Below are 21,381 nucleotides of genomic sequence, written 5' to 3'. Positions count from 1 at the left end.
TAAGAAGGTTATCTTTTAAGCTGTTTTTAAAAGTGTTTATTGTCTTGCAGCCCCTAATACTTTGTGACAGGAAATTCCATTGTCGCGAGGTGGATACTGTAAAAGATGATGAATAACGAGACGTTCTATGAAGAGGTATACTTAACGCGCCACAGATAAGTGATCTGGTATTTACTAGAGACCGGCAAATCACACAAGACTCACGCACATACCCGGTTGCCGTCAGGCTTGGGTTCCGGTGACGCTACAAAGCAAGTTAACTTTTAGCCTGAACCTATTGAGCCCGGGTTTTATAGGTTCAGTCCAGGCGGGACCCAAGAAAGCCTGCCTGTTTGCTCGTATTATAAGGCAGAGTGACTTGCATTCACGGAAGCCAGTCTGCGCTGGTTAAGATGAAACAGTACTAGTTTGAAACCTAAGTTCGTTGGCTATTTAGTCACTTCAAAAAATCTTTATCTTATGGCCCAACACGGCAGATATTTCTTGATTAAAGAAACACGGTTTTACGATTTATTGCGCTACAGAATTCATAAAGTAATAAGTAGAGCGGTGCAGACGGAGCACATGACAGACAGAATGGCATCATAGCAAGGGTTCCGACGCTACTCGGCGTGTTCCCTATGGGCATGCGACGGTCATGTACACGATGTGTTGACGTACAGACGACACAATAGAAATGACACAGTTCCCTAACGTTTCTGCAATTAATTTTCTACAGATACTTTAATAAGATTTCAAAATTACAAAACTAATGAACCATTTCATCCCAAACAAATAATACATAATTTACATGTATGATTTCATATAGAACACAAACAAAATCACTGTTTATTTGTAACGAGTTCACGATATTCTATTCGCAAAAGCACTTGAACTATTGTTTTTTGTCTTTACTTTTCTTTGCAATGAGTGTGATTTATTAATGCACATGTGATACGTTATCAGGTTTCTTCCAAATATTGTTACAGTGCACAACAAATGACATTTGTAAGTTATGAACAGAAAACGAATGTCGTCTATCTGATAGCATGGCCTTATATGTGGAGAAGCTTCTTTCTACGTCTGTTGAAACAACTGGGGCATACGTAAAATCCTGTACAACATTTTTTTCAACTTCTGTTAGTTCTTCAAAGGAAGCCTTATCTCCACAAATAGTCACTAATCTTGCAAAGTAGAAATACTGTCACTAATCTTGCAAAGTTTATAATATCCACCATTTTTTCAACATATTTGTTATTTTGGCAGATATTATTTTACCAATTTTATCGACTACTTGAGTCACTTTCTTCCACATTTCTTCATGGAACACGGATGAAGAACTATGACCCTCCTCACATTTTCCACCTTCTTCTTTCAACTTCATGACAGCACGTTTGTGTACATCCCTATTTACTTATCTTCGAACATTATATACTCTATTTACTGCTGGTTGGCAAGTTGGTATAGCGCTGGTCTTCTATGCCCAAGGTTGCGGGTTCGATCCCGGGCCAGGTCGATGGCATTTAAGTGTGCGTCGTTAAATAAACCATAACATTAACATTCTATTTACTGAAATTGATATTTTACACAATTTTCAGAATAGTTTATCTTTCTTGCGACAAAAAATATCACCATATTCGGAAATAAGTCTCTTAAACTTTGCCGAACGAATTTGCTCCCTCTTAGGCATCGTAACACTACGTAGAACCGAACTGTTCTCATGTTTCTTCAGTACTGACGTTAGCTTTACTACGCTGTACCTACTGCTTGCAGCTATCCTGTGTACCGCAGTCAGACCTCTGCGGGTACGCAAGGTGAATTAACAACCCTTGCCCTGTTGCCGGTGTGTCGAACAACTGCTCCCTTTGCACTGCTCTAGTAATAAGACAATATTATACATTTCATATTCCTGCAAAGTGCATCTGACTCAACAAAATAGTAACATTTCGTAACTTGTGACTAGTTGGGAAGGGAAGGGAAGGGAAGGGAAGGGAAGGGAAGGGAAGGGAAGGGAAGGGAAGGGGGGGCAGGGAAGGGAATTGAAGGAAAGGGAAGGGGAGAGGAGAGAAGAGGAGACGAGACGAGACGAGACGAGACGAGACGAGAATATTTCATTTTAACTTTCTCCTTATCAACAATTAAAAGCCTCATGAATACATGTAAACTGTATAAAAGTTTTTCGTTCTTCAGAATATTGATTTGCTATTTAAATTCTGAGGGACAGATTTCTTTTTATTTATGAAGCTGAAAGTTTGAATGGTTTGAATTAAATTTATATTACTACGATGAAGAGGAAAGTGCAAGTAATTTATAATAACTGTTGGCATTTAAAGGATATTATTATGTTGACGAGAAATAGTTTTCCTGCTTGAGAGGGACGGTTGCAGGCGGGCGAACGATACGAAGCGTAAGCCCGCTCACGGACGTAAACAGTCATGGGCAAGCCTGATCGACAGTTTGCCGGCCTCTAGTATTTACGTCGTGGTTAAAGTATAGATAAGAGAAACGAGACGAAAGGTAATTTGGTGTTGAAGTGTGCAGAATTCGAAAGAGTAAAGACGAAATATAGGATATAGGAACCGAATTGCAGCGGAAAGTCTAACGAGAAAATATGTCCATGTTTTTAATAATGAACGACAAGTCCCTTGAAATTTGATAAAATCTCTGCGTAACGAACAGTTTTTTTCATAAGTTGACATCTCATGAATGAAGCAAGAATATCACGGAGGGTAATTGGATAGAAATTCCTATTAATAGTCCGGAATTGTGTACTGTTATGTGAAGGCGTAAAAATACTTGGAAGCCGAGTCGTGCTTCTTCCTGCTGCGTGGGCATATTCCTGCCAGTGTCGTTCCCATGGTTACCTTCTTCTCGCGCGCGTGCGCGGCGCTCTCGTTTGTCCGTTGCTCCGAGGGGCCCCTTCCGCCCGCCGCCAACTGAATGGGCCAACGCCCGGAGCTCTAGGGGCGACGACCCTTCGCCCGACTGGGGCAGCGGACATCGTTCTCTCGCCACCCTTCAGCCTTTGATTTCGCGGCCGCAGGATAGCGCCAGTGTAGTCGTAAGATATGGCTGATTTAGCTGTCATTCAATGATCGTCATTGCCCGTCGATAGGCAGCACAATGCAAGGCTTTTACAGGCGATTCTGCTAAGAGAAAATGATTAGTTACCGCGATTTATGGCTTCGGTGAAATTCCAGAAATGATTTCAATTTCATAATTTCCATGAAACAATAATTTCTTAAAGTAATAATGATAAAATACTGAGATAATCCCCAAGCGATTACGGAAAATACGGGAATTTTACTTGAAGCAAGTAAAGAGATACGTTTGGAAGTAAATCAAAGTATATGATTATGTCTCGTGACCAGAATATTGTACGAAATGGAAATATACAAAATGGAAGTTTATCCTTTGAAGAGGTGGAAAAATTCAAATACCTGGGAGCAACAGTAACAAATATAAATGATACTCGGGAGGAAATTAAACACAGAATACATATGGGAAATGTCTGTTATTATTCGGTTGAGAAGATTTGTCATCCAGTCTCCTGTCAAAAAATCTGAAAGTTAGAATTTATAAAACAGTTGTATTACCGGTTGTTCTTTATGGTTGTGAAACTTGGACTCTCACTTTGAGAGAGGAACATAGGTTAAGGGTTTGAATAATTTCAAGGAAAAATTGTTCCGGAGCCGGGTATCGATCCCGGGACACTTCGCTTAGCGCGCGAACGCTCTACCGACTGAGCTACCCCAGGAACTATACACGACACCGTCACAATTTTTCCTCTTATATCCACACAACTCAAATGAGCTGACAAGACGCCAGAACTCAACTATGAGTGCGTTCGCGCTCTAAGCGAAGGGTCCCGGGATCGATACCCGGATCCGGAACAATTTTTCCTTGAAATTATTCAAACCTGCTTTACAGGGAGCTACTATCTGAAAGCCAGATTTGTATAATAGGTTAAGGCTGTTTGAGAATAAGGTGCTTAGAAAAATATTTGGGGCTAAGAGGGATGAAGTTACAGGAGAATGGAGAAAGTTACACAACATAGAACTGCATACATTGTATTCCTCACCTGACATAATTAGGAACATTAAATCCAGACGTTTGAGATGGACAGGGCATGTAGCATGTATGGGCGAATCCAGAAATGCATATAGAGTGTTAGTTGGGAGACCGGAGGGTAAAAGATCTTTAGGGAGGCCGAGACGTAGATGGGAAGATAATATTAAAATGGATTTGAGGGAGGTGGGTTATGATAAAGACTGGATTGTTCTTCCTCAGGATAGGGACAAATGCGGGCTTATGTGAGGGCGGCAATGAACCTCCGGGTTCCTTAAAACCAGTAAGTAAGTAAGTAAGTAAGTAAGTAAGTAAGTAAATAAGTAATACTGATAACTACGAATAGGAGTGTTAATATTATTGGCACAATAATACTTACTTACAAATGGCTTTCAGAGAACCCGGAGGTTCATTGCCGCCCTCACATAAGTCCGCCATCAGTTCCTATCCTGATCAAGATTAATCGAGTCCCTACCATCATATCCCACCTCCCACTAAAATTCTTCCAATCATTTGTTATCATAATAGGCCTACATTACTCTCTTAAATTGACTAAGCATATTGGGGATAAAATCAACGGCTTTCCCAAAACACGCAATGAAATGTTTTATATAAAACAATTTTATCTCGAAAAAGAAGCAAAAACGAATAATTTTATATTAAAAGTTTCTGTTTGAAATATCTCGAAGAATAACCCACTGAAATTAATTACAATATTTACGGTTCACTCTGTATACATATTTATTTATTTATTTATTTATTTATTTATTTATTTATTTATTTATTTATTTAACCTGGTAGAGGTAAGGTTCAAAATGGGCTTAAGTCCAGGATTTTGGGAACTTATAACATAAGCAGAAAATGATTTATAGATACGTTATTAACACGTCTATGGCATTGCAACGCTAATAAAGTCATTTATTGAATATGAGCAACACAGAACAATTTTTTCAGCTTTTCTCAAATTTACCACTTTCTAGAAAGGAGCGATTCAAATATTGTATAAATTTATTTGAGGTAAAAATGCTGACAAATTCTAAGGAAAATCTATGGTCCTAAATATGAGAATGGGCACTGGAGAATTAGATATAATACAGAGCTGAAAACTCAATATAAATCTCCAGATATTGTTGCTGAAATCAAAGCCCGTAGGTTGGAATGGTTAGGACATGTAATCAGGATGAATGATCAGAGAATACCAAAAAAGATTCTAAACTCAAAACCAGAAGGCAGGCGCAATATTGGCAGACAGAAACTGAGATGGTTGGATGGAGTGGAGGAAGATTTAAGGACTCTAGGCGTGAGAACATGGAGGCAGAAGGCTCTGGTTGGACAGGGATGGACCAAGATCCTAAGGGAGGCCAAGGCTAGACTACAAGGGCCGTAGTGCCAAAGAAGAAGAAGAAGAAGAAGAAGAAGAAAAATGCTGACATATAATTTCCAAAAATCTAAAAATGTAGGTACATTAAAAACACTATTTTTTTTTTAATTTGAACGTTATTATTGCACCAAAACCTTATTATCACGAAATTAGCCAAGGCTGTCCTAGCCCGAGCTATGGTAATAAGGATAATGTTATTAACTGCTTCTTAAGTCTCTAGTATTAGCTGTATATGGTAAAGGTTGGTGTGGACGGTGGAAGAAACCCATTGCAAGGTCTTCGCACCAGAATTCTGATGTGTTGTGACGGCCGTGTTGTACGCACAGCTCTGGATTTCGATTCCCTTGACTGATGGCTTGTTAACCGCCGTTATGCCCTTGTGATGAAGTCATGGCACGCAAGTTGGTTTAGGTTGGCACGCAACCGGGAGAGCCAGCGTTCGTTATCTCCATAATTATGAATAACTTACTTAAACACGTGGAGGCGCACTTCGTTGCAGTGATGTGAATCATCCCCCTTTATCCCAATTTTTAATAAGGGTTTCTGAGGTACTAATCTGAATTCTTCCGACTTTTAAATTGTACCCACTGAAATGTAAGAACATGGGAGTAACATGTAAGTAAGTGAGTAAGTAAGTAAGTAAGTAATAATAATAATAATAATAATAATAATAATAATAATAATAATAATACTTACTTACTGGCTTTTAAGGAACCCGGACGTTCATTGCCGCCCTCACATAAGCCCGCCATTGATCCCTATCCTGAGCAAGATCAATCCAGTCTCTACCATCATATAGCACCTCCCTCAAATCCATTTTAATACTATCTTCCCATCTACGTCTCGGCCTCCCCAAAGGTCTTTTTCCCTCCGGCCTCCCAACTAACACACTATATGCATTTCTGGATTCGTCCATACGTGCTACATGCCCTGCCCATCTCAAACGTCTGGATTTAATGTTCCTAATTATGTCACATGAAGAATACAATGCGTGCAGTTCTGTGTTGTGTAACTTTCTCCATTCTCCTCTAACTTCATCCCTCTTAGCCCCAGATATTTTCCTAAGCACTTTATCCTCAAACACCCTTAACCTATGTTCCTCTCTCAAAGTGAGAGTCCAAGTTTCACAACCATACAGAACAATCTGTAATATAACCGTTCTATAAATCTTAACTTTCGGTTTTTTTGACAACAGACTGGATGATAAAAGTTTCTCAATCGAATAATAACAGGCATTTCCCATATTTATTCTGTGTTTAATTTCATCCCGAGTATCATTTATATTTGTTACTGTTGCCCCAAGGTATTTGAATTTTTCCACCACTTCGAAGGATAAATTTAAAATTTTTACATTTCCGTTTCGTACAATATTCTCGTCACGAGACATAATCATATACTTTGTCTTTTCTCTTTCTTTTATCTCTTTACTTGCTTCAAGTAAAATTCCCATAATAATAATAATAATAATAATAATAATAATAATAATAATAATAATAATAATAATAATAATAATAATATTGTTTATTGCCGAAAAAATACAATGTAAATCAATTGTAAATTAACAAAATTCTAGCACTCTCCTGAAAGGGAGAGTTCTCGTACTGAGAGAAGGATTCGTTACATAATACCTTTACGTGAATAAATTACAATAAAATTACATCTAAAAATTAATAATTACTCATAACAAATTGTTACATACATTTTTAAGTGTCAAACTGTTGGGTTTAAATAGATGTGGGTATTTCTTATTAATTTATTATAAATTCTAGGGTTGATATTAGTACTTTGGTTGAAAGCAGTGCTCGTTAAACACTTGGGTTCAAACAAATGTATTGTATACGTGCCTTTGGTTTTGTGTTTGTGAGTATATGATCGGAAATATGTGTGATTTTTATGTATAAAATTTCATAATAATAATAATAATAATAATAATAATAATAATAATAATAATAATAATAATAATAATAATTCATTTAACCTGGCAGAGTTAAGGCCATACGGCCTTCTCTAACACTCAACCGGGAGTAAAACTGCGTTACAAAAAACACTACAAATTTACAAAGTATACTACAACTTTACACACAAAACTGAATAAGATAATAAATAATAATAAAATGTAAACAAGTAAGTAGAAATCAGACATAATATATAACATACAGAAAGAAAGAAAAAAGCATAATAAAATGTGAACAACAGGTCAAAATAAATTAGACGTACAAAGTATAAAAAATAAGACAGTTATTGATAATAATAATAATAATAATAATAATAATAATAATAATAATAATAATGATAAAAATAAGAATAGTAACAATAATAATAATAATAATAATAATAATAATAATAATAGTAATAGAATAGTGCAGTACAATGAATACAATATTTTTAAGTACATACAGAAGGAAAATTATGATTATATATAGCTCAACTTATCACATTATAGATATACCATTATCGGAAAATATGAAAACAAAAAAATAAAATAAGTTAAATATCACTAGAACATAAAAAAATGTGAATACGTGGAAACATGCAATACAACACTTGTCATAATAGTAAGTTAGTTTGGCAACACGTCATAAGATAATTTTATAACTTGGATTTGAAAGATTTCGATGTTCGGCAGCCCTTGACTTCAGGCGGCAGAGAGTTCCAGTGACGAGAGATAGCAACAGTGAAAGATGAGGAATACAGAGATGATGTGTGAAGTGGAATTTCTAGCGTGTTATCGCGTTGTGATCGAGTATTAATATTATGATAGTGAGAGAGAGAGAGTATGAAAACGAGCGAATAAATAATAGTGCATAATAATGCATTCATATAAATTTGATTATGATCCATGTATCTTAATATTGTCCATCACTGGATATCTTCTTCTCTCCCGAACGTTTCTGTCGTTCATTATTCCTTCGGGTGAACGAATGTATACTGTAGAAACTGTATTCCCAAGCAATATGTGGAGGCAGGGAGAGAGAGAGAGAGAGAGAGAGAGAGAGGGGGGGACAAAGGGCATAAACAAGAAATAAAGAATGATGTGAGAACAAATATTTAGTTCATACCGTGAAGTGAAAGAATAGCTAAATTTCGCAACTTAAAAGTAATTTTAATTATTCTAAAAACTTCATCACGGTGGTTCCTACGTTGGCACTTCTGTGATTATCCGACTGGTATACATACACGCTCTTTGTGTACTTGGCTCTTTTCATGCGTGTGTACAGATCAGATCTCACATGTGACAAAAGGAAGTTCCTCTTTGAGCACGGAGTCACACAGGGCTGTGCTGTTTTTAATCCCCCCTGTGTGACAGTCGTTTGTTGATTCAGAGCCCCACGGGCGGATAGGCACTGGGTGCGGTGCTGACCACAACCACCATCGCGTGCCTTACTCTCGTATATATCTAAGTCCTTGGGGACCGTTCTATGGGAGGGATGTTTACATCACACACTCATGTCATTACGTGAGAACGAATAACAGTTACACATTGTTTACTGCTAATCCAATACGAAGTCTGTTTCTATTCCCTTAGTAACCTTTACAAGTGACTACATTTGATACTATAAGCTCTGATAGAACTTTCTGTACAATGGAATTAAGCTGTAGGTTCAATTAAGATAATTCTCAAATGAAGCGCTATTTTAGAAGACTGTGTGATTAAGGTGTTTGTTATTAATCTACTGCAATACTTACCGTATTTTCTCGAATACCCCGTTGCACTCTCTCGAATAAGGCTTGGGAAAATATTTGGGGCTGAGAGGGATGAAGTTACAGGAGAATGGAGAAAGTTACACAACACAGAACTACACGCATACATACATACATTTTTTTTTAAATTTTATTGGGTTATTTTACGACGCTGTATCAACATCTAGGACCTAACATACATACATACATACATATATACATGTCCACACCTGTGGAGTAACGGTCAGCGCGTCTGGCCGCGAAACCAGGTGGCCCGGGTTCGAATCCCGGTCGGGGCAAGTTACCTGGTTGAGGTTTTTTCCGGGGTTTTCCCTCAACCCAATACGAGCAAATGCTGGGTAACTTTCGGTGGTGGACCCCGGACTCATTTCACCGGCATTATCACCTTCATTTCATTCAGACGTTAAATAACCTAGATGTTGAAACAGCGTCGTAAAATAACCCAACAAAATAAAAAAAACATATATACATACATATACATACATACATACATACATACATACATACATAGATACATACACAGCCACCGGCGTGGCTCAGTCGGTTAAGGCGCTTGCCTGCCGGTCTGAAGTTGCGCTCGGGCGCGGGTTCGATCCCCGCTTGAGCTGATTACCTGGTTGGGTTTTTTCCGAGGTTTTCCCCAACCGTAAAGTGAATACCAGGTAATCTATGGCGAATTCTCGGCCTCATCTCGCCAAATACCATCTCGCTATCACCAATCTCATCGACGCTAAATAACCTAGTATTTGATACAGCGTCGTTAAATAACCAACTAAAAATATATACATAAGTGTTCTGTCCATGGGCAGATCTTTCACTGCAAACCCAGCATTCTCTAATCTTTTTCCTTTCCTGCCTTTCTCTTAATCTCCGCATGTGATCCATATATCTTAATGATGCCTATCATCTGATATGTTTTTCTCAATAATAATAATAATAATAATAATAATAATAATAATAATAATAATAATAATAATAATAATAATAATAATAATAATAATAATAATAAACGTATCATAAGTTTCCTATCGAACTATGTTATATAGGCTAGTGTTGTTCATAACATGTTGTACAGCCTCACCTCACCTCCACTTTGTTTTCAGCTTGAGAGTTCAATATTCCTTTATGTAGCCCTTGGCAGTGGCGCGTGTAGTCTATGCCCTTCCCCTCTCGGGGGCGGTGACATTGAACCATGTAGTGCGGATGGATGAGCATTTCAACCCACGTGTGAGAGGGAAGAGGGCCTAGCAGTAATTTACCGACATCTTATAACAAATAATAACACACACAGTAGGCTCCAAGGGAGGAAGCGGGTGTGGATTTCGTCAGACAGGTGGCGCAGTCAGCAAAAAGAAGTTTCCTCTAGATCCGGTCTAACGAAAGGTGGCTTTTATTTCAGTACCACCCTGCACTGAAATATTTTAAACTGAACTTTAATAATGAAAAGTGAGTGCTTTGTATTACAGGAAATCGTAACGTAATTCATGTACTGTGGGTATATACAGGGTGCCCAGTTATTGTGTACCTGTATTATACAGGGTGATTGACGAGAATTTACCGTCACTTACGGAGCTTATTTCGGAAGGCATTCTGAGCAAAAAATGTAATATAAACATTTGTCCTAATCTCAATATTTTCAGAGTTACACTAATTTGAAGTTGTTTGTAAAATACCATTATTCTTTAGCTTTAAGGGTAAAAGAATATTACAAATAGAGAATGAACGTATTGAGAAGTATCATTTCTTCAATTAGCTAGTGTTCTGAAGTTAGAAATGTGTCCATAATATTTCTGGATTTTCAGGCTGTACCTAACCATGATGCTTACCATGAAAGAGTAATGGAACAGAGAAAAATTCTCTCCGGCACCGGGATTTGAACCCGGGTTTTCAGTTCTACGTGCTGATGCTTTATCCACTAAGCCACACCGGATACCCATCCCGGTGTCGGACAGAATCGTCTCAATTTAAGTTCCAACTCTTGGGTTCCCTCTAGTGGCCGCCCTCTGCACTACGTCATAGATGTCTATGAACGTAGGACTGAAGTCCACACATGTGCTGAGGTGCACTCGTTATGAGTGACTAGTTGGCCGGGATCCGACGGAATAAGCGGCGTCTTAAATCACGAAGTGATTTACGCATATCATATATATTATTTTAATGTACCGAAGTACATATGATATTTCCATAATAATAATATTAATAATAATATAATAATAATAATATTATTATTAATAATAATAATATTAATAATAATAATATTATTAATAATAATATTAATAATAATAATATTAATAATAATAATATTAATAATAATAATAATAATGTTAATAATAATCATAATAATAATATTTTATTTATTTATTTATTTATTTATTTAGACTATTAACGTGCAAAAACAACAGCACAAGGCCAATTACAGTTTTGCACGATACAAAACAGAACAAAACAACAAATGATGATGAGAATGAATGATAGAAAATGGCAATGAGATGAAATACAAACAATATAATGGTCTACATCAGTCATTGATCAAATAATAATTATAAAATTATAAAATTAGTACAATGAGAAATGAAATAATGGAATGGTCTACATGAATCAATAGACCAAATGCAAGAAATATATGGACAAATAATTATTATTAATAATAATAATAACAATAATAATATTAATAATAATAATATTAATAATAATAATAATAATAATAATAATAATAATAATTTGTCCCGCAGCAGTTCTTTTATATGCCAGTAAATCTACTGACATGAGCCTGTCGCATTTAAGCACACTACCCAGGTCGACTGAAAGTTAGAATTTTAGGATTGAAAGATTGTAAGAATGAGAAGGGGTGGCCCGTAGGTACTTCTCTGTTGTGTAGTTCACTGATAGGAAGGAGTTGTTGTTATCCGTCTTGGAATGTAAACGGTACAGAATGTTAAGAAAAACAGTAAAAAGCGAGAAATCCCCTAGAAATTTAAAACCATATTATTGTGTATATCGAATATTAGAGTTCTGATATCAGAAGTAACTTTATCGAAAACAAGTTCATTTATCGCATTGCATTAATTAAATTATTCTTTACTTTATCACTACTGAAAAATTGTTGTATTTTTATATTCAACATTGTTTACATTTATGTTTCAATATACAACACAAATGTAAATTTTTTTAACTTGCTTATTTAACGACGCTGTATCAACTACTGAGTTATTTAGCTCGATGAAATTGGTGATGGCGATATGGTATTTGATGAGGTGAGGCCGAGAATCCGCCTTAGATTTCCTGACATTCGTCTTACAGCATGGTTTCAACCACAGTCGCATTTGTCGAATTTTGCTACTCGACTTATAAATATGCAATAAACTTTCAATGCAAATGTGCAAAATTGCGACAACCACACTGGACTTGCGAAAACTTCAGAAACAGTGATGATAATAGAGAAAATGAAATTAGAGATGTGTATCAACTACAGTAGAACTTGGTTATAACGACATCCAAAGGGACCTTGAAAATTATGTTGTTATAAACGAGTGTTGTAGTAACCGAAATTCACATTATCAATCTAGAGAGGTGGAAAATGAAAAACAACAAACTTAATTAGACTTATTTTAGATTTATGTATTGACTTTTAAGCCTACAATGAACATAATAAAATACACGTAGGCCTACAATTATAAATACAGTATTCTGTATTAAAACAGTTTGTTCAGTACTCACCAAACTACTTTACTTAGAAGTGAAGTAATCAGTCATTTTACTCTGTTGTCTTCTACTTGTCCAATACACACTTTCTAGAGCTAAATTACGTTCTATGTTCATAATTTCAGTTGCAATTTCACTGCTCCCTTCCCTAGCTTCATAGAACATGTTCATAATTCTAATGACTTCTAAAGCGTCACTCACTTCTTTTAGTGGACATACTGCGTTAAAATGCGTGTACTTAGTGAAAACTTCCTGTCGAAACTGACCTAATACCGCATGAATTCGGGCAGGTTACAATGGGGTGGGGAATCTGCCTGCATTCCAGAGGTCTATGATAGGAGACTGTAAAGAATTTGTCAGGGTCAGATTTCAACAAAATATTTCTTAAAATAATTTGGTTCTCAGAAAATCTTATTCCAAACTGATGTTCAAAGTGACGTTATATACGAGGTAGACGCATATACGTTTGTCGTATTAAGCAAGGTAGGAAAGCATATGTCTTACGGGGAATTAGTTGGAACCACAGAATATTTGACGTTATAGGCGAGGTGTCGCACAAAATGAGGTCGCTATAACCAAGTTATACTGTAGTTACTTCTAAAAAATCTCTAGAATTAAATTAAATGTTAATCTTAACTTATGCTTTATTTATTTATTTATTTATTTATTTATTTATTTATTTATTTAATAATTAACTAACCAAATATTTATTTATTTATTTACGTATTTATTTATTTATTTATTTATTTATTTATTTATTTATTTATTTATTTATTTATTTATTTATTTATTTATTTATTTTTACTTGCAGAGTTACGATCATAAGGTCTTCTCTTCATGAACGGATTTCAACCAGTTGGTACAATTAATGCATGTTAAGTGAAGTGAACAGTTTCCTCTAACTGATTTAGTTACGCAGTATACTGCAACAATTCTATTGCATATTGTAAAATGTGATCGAGAATTTATTAATCTTGTAAAAACTGAAATTAAAAGCCGCCTTTCTAGCACTCTGCTAACAACAAATCTTGAAGGTCCTACTCGTAAAGAATTTGATTTCCTAAGTGCTCTCAATGTTTGGAATACCCATGAAAATAGAGGTACAGTATTTTAATGGAATGTAAATTCAGTAGCAATTGATTTTAAACATAGTTACAATGATTTACTTACATACTTACTTCATAATCATTTAAAATGGAATAATCATATTCATTATATTTGTAATAAATTACGTAAAACGTTAGGTTACTTTGTTATTCTAAGAAATATTTTGTCACTTAACTGTTTACGTGTAATATTTAACATTATTTCAATCTATATTTATGTATGGTATTATAGGTTGGGGTGGAACTTATAAATCTAACCTTTATCCGTTAATTTTACTACAGAAAAAAGTATTAAACATTTGTTTTAAAAAGCAGAAAGATTACCCAACTGAATTGTTGTTTAAACATTTCAAAGTTTTCAACATTAAACAAATGTATTATTTTATTTTATTAAAATATTTTCATAGAAATTTTAATAACTTTGAAAGGTATATACATAAATATAGAACTAAAAATATGAATTCTCTGCGTTTGTCCGAACCAAAATGTAAAACCAATGCAGCTTTTTATCATAGCATGCGTCAAGGTCCCAGATTATTAAACAAATTTTATTCCAATAATATTTCAACCACGAATCCTTTCCAAATTAATAAAAAAAATAAAAAACATGTATTGGATTTATAGCTTGGCTTTAAACATATTAAACACTTTTTAATCTGTATTCACTCTCAATTTTAATTTTATTTTTGCCTGTACTGGAATCCCCTCTTGAGCACGAGTCTTACTCATTCAGGAGTGGGCTAGTTTATCTTTCATTGTATTTATTAATTTGTATTCATTTCAAACTTACTAACAATATAGACCTACCTGGACCATGAATTGCAAGATGGGCTGAAAGTAATAAACTTCAAGAAGCAAATTACATTTTTTGTTTACTTCTGCAAACCTTAGTTTCTGTACAATTTTGTAGAATTCTGCACAAGCTTCCCGCAATTTGCACAAATAATATTTTTTATTTGTGCATTTTTGCGACAATTATTTATTTTCTAGCTTAAACCGTGCCTTACAGTCGAGTAAAACCCCGGAAAAAAAGCTAACCAGGTAATTAGCCCAAGCGGGAATCGAACCCACACCCAAGTGCAGCTCCGGACCAGCAGGTAAACGCGCTACCGCCTGAGTTACGTCGTTGGCTAAATGTATGTTAAAAGAGAGTTTTTTTTTGTTTTATTCTGTAAGTTACATTAAACTAAAATTACATTTTTTCAATTCTGATTCCTTTCAGTTATAAGCCCTTTTCTCTGCGATAGTTTTGTAAAAATACATAAATGTAGTTTTTCTTCCTTTCCCCTTTTTGTTCTCTTGATCACCAGATGAATTTATTATCATACCCTTTTTATTGTGAATTTTATTTAATTTTCGTATTTCTTTTCGTTTTTTATTATTCTATTACATTCCATTTTGTTATATTCTTCCTTACGTTCTTCATATTAACTATTTGTACTAAATGAGTTGCTTTTACTATATTCCAATGTATTTTACTTTTTTTTTTTTTCTATTATGGTAAATATGGGAAATGCGTGTTATTATTCGGTTGAGAAGCTCTTATCATCCAGTCTGCTGTCAAAAAATCTGAAAGTTAGAATTTATAAAACAGTTATATTACCGGTTGTTCTGTATGGTTGTGAAACTTGGACTCTCACTCTGAGAGAGGAACATAGGTTAAGGGTGTTTGAGAATAATGTGCTTAGGAAAATATTTGGGGCTAAGCGGGATGAAGTTACAGGAGAATGGAGAAAGTTACACAACACAGAGCTGCACGCATTGTATTCTTCACCTGACATAATTAGGAACATTAAATCCAGACGTTTGAGATGGGCAGGGCATGTAGCACGTATGGGCGAATCCAGAAATGCATAGAGAGTGTTAGTTGGGAGACCGGAGGGAAAAAGACCTTTGGGGAGGCCGAGACGTAGATGGGAGGATAATATTAAAATGGATTTGAGGGAGGTGGGATATGATGATAGAGACTGGATTAATCTTGCTCAGGATAGGGACCGCTGGCGGGCTTATGTGAGGGCGGCAATGAACCTCCGGGTTCCGTAAAAGCCAGTAAGTAAGTAAGTAAGTAAGTAAATAAGTAAGTAAATAAGTAAGTAAGTAAGTATTATTAAGTTGCCTCGCGATCGGCCCTTGAGCAGAAAATATTGAATTAATGAATTAATTAATTATATAAGACAGTCAGAAGGCCCAATTGATTGGAGATTAATATCAGTTTTACCGGGAATCGTTGAATTTGTAGCTATGATTGCTCTGACTCTATCACGGAGAAGAACTTTGAATTGTATCACTTCTCTAAATTTTATTTTCGTAGAAATTCTGGAAGTTAGGGTCGCGAATGAAGAAGACTTCCTTAAATTGGGCGGCTTATGGAGGTGAAGTAGGATTACTGAGCTCTGGTCTGTGGTTGCCCCTGCTCCCGCACGCGAGGAGCCCAGCACGCATGCGCCGCGCCGCAACGCATCAACCGGGAGACCGAAGAGAGGTCAGTCACCTGCGTCCTGACCCGGCAACAGCAGCAGAAGGTCGGGGTCACTGCTGCATTTCCATGGCAACAACTCCCTTCCCACCGCCGCTGCCACTCGTCTGGAAAATGAATGTGCTATTAGAAGTCGTCTCCATGCTCCGGAATGCGACGCTAAGTATTGCTTGCAAAATAAACTCGTTATCCAATTATTAATACTCCTTTCTAGGAAACGAACATAACTAGAATGTTCATCATTTTTTTTTCATCCCCCCCTCTAGCTCTGTATTTCTCCTCATTTTCTTTTTCTGCCTCTCTATTTTCGGAGAAAATGAAATAGTTCTTGGTTAGTATGCCTCTACGGGCTTCACCACTTTTCTCAGAAGCATGAACATAGCTGCAAATTCCGTGCCTCGCCAGCAAATTAGATTAATTACAGTTTTTAAGCTGGTTACCGTAAAAAGAAACAAGACAAAATATGTAAAGTCATATTCTAATGTGAAATTTTTTGTCCGCTCTCAACACATGCATCAGCAATCCTAGCACCAAAGGGCCCTAATTTAAAATCCTGGATGATGCAATAAGATCGGTAGTAAACACATTCTTCGCTGCACCACGCTGCATTTGCATCACCCAGTTTCGGGAATGAGACTACAACTTGAATGGTTTATTTCCAAAACCTGCTATTTTTCTCAAAAACTGATTTTAACCCAATGATAAGCGAAAGTATTAACGCCATCAATTCAAAAAATGGGTTACAACTACTGGGTGTTCATGTCAAAGTGTGTCATGACGTCACTGTTGATGAGTCAGCGATTTGAAGCGAGTTTCAGCTTTCATGTCAGAGAAGTTGCCTATTAATCAAGGCGTTCAATCTGAACTTGAGAACGTGTACGGCATAACTTGAACGTCGTAGCAACAGATGGCGGTCTGTACGGTCTGTGTGCTACCATAACCTCTTTCGAACTGTGTTTTGCGCGGACAAGTCGTACGCAGAGTATTTCTTATCATCGGTTGCGTACGGTAACATTCCACAACACAAATCAAATGCTCCGTGTCCATGTTGGCCGTCGAAGTTAATGTCAACAAATACGTAAGTAATCGTCTTAACCCTCTCCCCATATCCTGACAGTAAGAAAAAACTCACCTCCGTACATGTTTCGAAACAGTTCATATTCCTGCCACTACTGGCGTTACCGTACGTATCGGTAAGTACTCTCCAGAATGAACGCCGTACTTACTAGGCAACTTCTCTGGCAGATAAGTGATACACATCTGCGGAAGTGTAGGAAGATTGAATTCTCTAGGCTCATCGACTAGCCACATGACGGCATACAGCGAGCCATGACACACTTTGAACTAAACACCCAGTAGAGATGAACAGCGATCGAGAAAGCAAGACTAACAGCGCCCGCAAAGCCGAAAACCTGCACGACAATGTTGTATATGTCGCGTCGTTGACGTAAAGACTGCTTGTGAGTGTTCAGAGACTCGAGAGTGATCACTCCCGAACTCCCGAAGTCAAGCAGCCTTGAATCGCGACAGTTGTTTATATCTGGCTGAACTTTTATCAACTTTGGCAACTGTTGTATATGTATAAATAATCAAGTAGCCTATTTGAAACATCATATCTGCCTTTCAGTGTATAATAATCCGTTCCCCAGTCTTTATTTAATTACTAGGCCCTTATTAAAAGGCTAGGAATTTTCTTTTCATATGTTTAAGATCAAGTGTGCAATTTCAAGTAAAAAGATATTAATGTTATATTTTATGTTTCTTAGAAATGCAAATTTATTCTTTCACCCGCAATCAATATCATCGAGTGAACCCATTCTGTCACGTGAACAAGGAAGCTACATTTCCAGACTTACAGTATAATGTATTTAAACGCAAGTACTCGTACTATGTAATGACAAAAAAGACGACTCTCTTATAAATAATAATAATAATAATAATAATAATAATAATAATAATAATAATAATAATAATAATAATAATAATAATAATAATAATACTTACTTTACTGGCTTTTAAGGAACCCGGAGGTTCATTGCCCCTCTCACATAAGCCCGCCATTGGTCCCTATCCTGAGCAAGATTAATCCAGTCTCTATCATCATATCCCACCGCCCTCAAATCCAATTTAATATTATCTTCCCATCTACGTCTCGGCCTCGCCAAAGGTCTTTTTCCCTCCGGCCTTCCAACTAACATTCTATATGCATTTCTGGATTCGCCCATACGTGCTACATGCCCTGCCCATCTCAAACGTCTGGATTTAATGATCCTAATTTTGTCAAGTGTAGTTCTGCGATGTGTAGCTTTATCCATTCTCCTGTAACTTCATTTCTCTTAGCCCCAAATATTTTCCTGAGCACTTTATTCTCAAACACCCTTAACCTCTGTTACCTCTCTCAAAGTGAGAGTCCAAGTTTCACAACCATACAGAACAACCGATAATATAACTGTTTCATAAATTCTAATTTCCTGGTTTCATGAGAGCAGACTGGATGACAAAAGTTTCTCAATCGAATAATAACAGGCATTTCCCACATTTATTCTGCGTTTAATTTCTTCCCGAGTGTCACTTATATTTGTAGCTCCAAGATATTTGAATTTTTCCACCTCTTCAAGGGATAAATTTCCAATTTTTATATTTCCATTTCGTACTATCTTCTGGTCACGAGGCGTAATCACATAGCCTACTTTGTCTTTTCAGGATTACTTCCATACCTATCTCCTTACTTGCTTCAAGTAAAATTCCCGTGTTTTCCCTAATAGTTTGTGAATTTTCTCCTAACATATTCACGTCATCCGCATAGACAAGCAGCTGATGTAACCCGTTCAATTCCAAACTGTCTTTCTTATCCTGCATATTCTAGAGCAAAGTTAAAAAGTGAAGTTGATAGTGCATCTCCTTTCTTTAGCCCGCAGTGAATTGGAAAAGCATCCGACAAAACGTTATTGTATATTGTAATAATTTATAATATTATGCTTTTTATTTACGAAAATCTATACGCGTGGATGTATATTGCATATTTTTGCAAACATCTGGCAGTATCTTTGTACTTTCTCTACATACTTCGTATAGTGACGAAGCAAAAAATAAGAGTTTTTTGTGACAGGAGATGACTAAGCTTCGAAGAAATCGGTAAGATTTTTCTCATAATTCTATCCCTTTACAACGTATAGTACACTGGAAAGGAACGCTCTTTAAAAGTTCGTGTGTGAATTTTTACGTAAGAATTAGCTAGAGGCGCATCATGTAACACAAGAGGGAAAACTGTGCGATTTATGATCCTGTTTTTTGCGGTATAAATTACTGAATGTAATAAATTTGTATTACATGTGAATTGCTTCAAGTTGGAGCGCTTCGGGCACAACAAATGTGCATTACTAGTTATATTTGCCGGTGAATCAAAATGTATATATACACAAAGTCTGAAGTTACTAGATAATTGTATCGCTGTTTCCTATAAGAACAATGCTAGGATAAATAAATGATGTAGGAACGGGATACACTTACATTGAGAATGTCCAGTAAAATATAAATTATTATTATTATTATTATTATTATTATTATTACTATTATTATAACTATTATTATAACTATTACTATTGTTATTATTATTTATTATTACTTTGCTAATAATTGTAAAATAAAATATGAAATATACAGAGAAACTTTAGCTCGCCCCTGAAAGAGTAGAACTCGTGCTCAGGGGCGGATTCCGGAATTGAAATTAATAATTATACAATACAATTATAATTAATAATGATACAATACAATTTGCAATTACAGTACATAAATTTAAATTTACAATTTTTCAATTTTTATAAAATCCATACATAACTTTTTTAATTTAATACTAGACCTATTAGAATTGACAAGATTAGGATATTTAAATATAAATTTGTTATATAATCTTGGGCCTAAATTACTACTATGATTAAATACTGTAACAGTGTTGCATTTTGGTTCAAACAATCATACCTTTTGTTTCATAACTATGAGAATACAATTCAAAATTATTTCGATATTTACGTATGAATTTTATTAATACAATATAATAAATTTGTCTTACGTTAAGTACATTAAAGTCTATGAACAAATTTTGAGATGGAAAATCAGTAGTTTTATGAAGACATATTTTAATTATTTTCTTCTGTAATAAATAAAGTGGATTAAAATTGGATTTAAATGAGCTACCCCATCCTATAATTCCATACATAATTACCGATTGAAATAAAGTTAAATATATTGTACGTAATAAACTTATTGACAAGTAATTCCCCAATAAAACAAAATAATATACTATTTTACGTAATTTATTACAAAGGTATTATTATTATTATTATTATTATTATTATTATTATTATTATTATTATTATTATTATTATTTGAATTGTCATGTGACATTTATTTTCTCATGCAGTGGTAAGTTTTTAAATTATTCCTCAAAACTTTGTTTTTAAGATTTCAAATTTCATAAACTTACCTTTCATTTTAACAAAGAAGAGGGATTTGAAATGTAGGTAAGTTAAGGGGTTGGGTACAGCTTAGAGCAGTAAAATTTTGGAAATATTCAACATTTTTTTCCCTCTATTAGTGTATCTTGTACACTAATGAAAATTAGTATGTGTAAAACACTGTTCTTCTGCTATATGAAAAAAATATTTTTACGATTTAAAAAATTATTTACATTTTTTTTTTTTCAAAATTCAGTTCACTGTGCAGTGATGAAGCGTTTCCCACATAACTCAAAAACTATCCAACTTACTCTGATGAAATTTTGTGTGTGTATTTATGCATATAATATCTATAATATGATGCAATATCTCTTCTCTGCCTTTGATATATTGTCTGATAAAAAATAAATTCATTAAAAAATGGTCAAATATCAGTATTTTCTTCTCTAACAAAATAAAAAAAAAATATTATTTACTAAGGAATGTAGTTGAAAGAGCATGATATTGTGAACA

Source organism: Periplaneta americana, chromosome 17, assembly GCF_040183065.1.
Source record: "Periplaneta americana isolate PAMFEO1 chromosome 17, P.americana_PAMFEO1_priV1, whole genome shotgun sequence".
Taxonomy (NCBI): Eukaryota; Metazoa; Arthropoda; class Insecta; order Blattodea; family Blattidae; genus Periplaneta; species Periplaneta americana.
This window is presented reverse-complemented; position numbering follows the sequence as displayed.